Here is a 230-nt window from a genome sequence, read left to right as displayed (position 1 = left end):
TCCAGTCAAAAGATCGCACCTGGTCCCATCCCGCGTAATAGAGATTAAATTCTTTTACCAAAAAGGGACCGCCGAGCGAACTTTTGAAAAACAGAGTAATTGCGACTCTAACGGTCGTTTACCTGATTTTCGGAGCGTCAAGTTCGTTCGACCCGATTCTAACGCTTCGAGACGTTTAACTTCGGGATCATAAAGATAGTGGTTGCGCCCTTCCACTGACTCATCCTTCC

This window comes from Formica exsecta, unplaced genomic scaffold (assembly GCF_003651465.1).
Source record: "Formica exsecta isolate Colony F162 unplaced genomic scaffold, ASM365146v1 scaffold5, whole genome shotgun sequence".
In the NCBI taxonomy this organism is placed as follows: Eukaryota; Metazoa; Arthropoda; class Insecta; order Hymenoptera; family Formicidae; genus Formica; species Formica exsecta.
Note: the sequence above shows the minus strand (reverse complement) of the source record.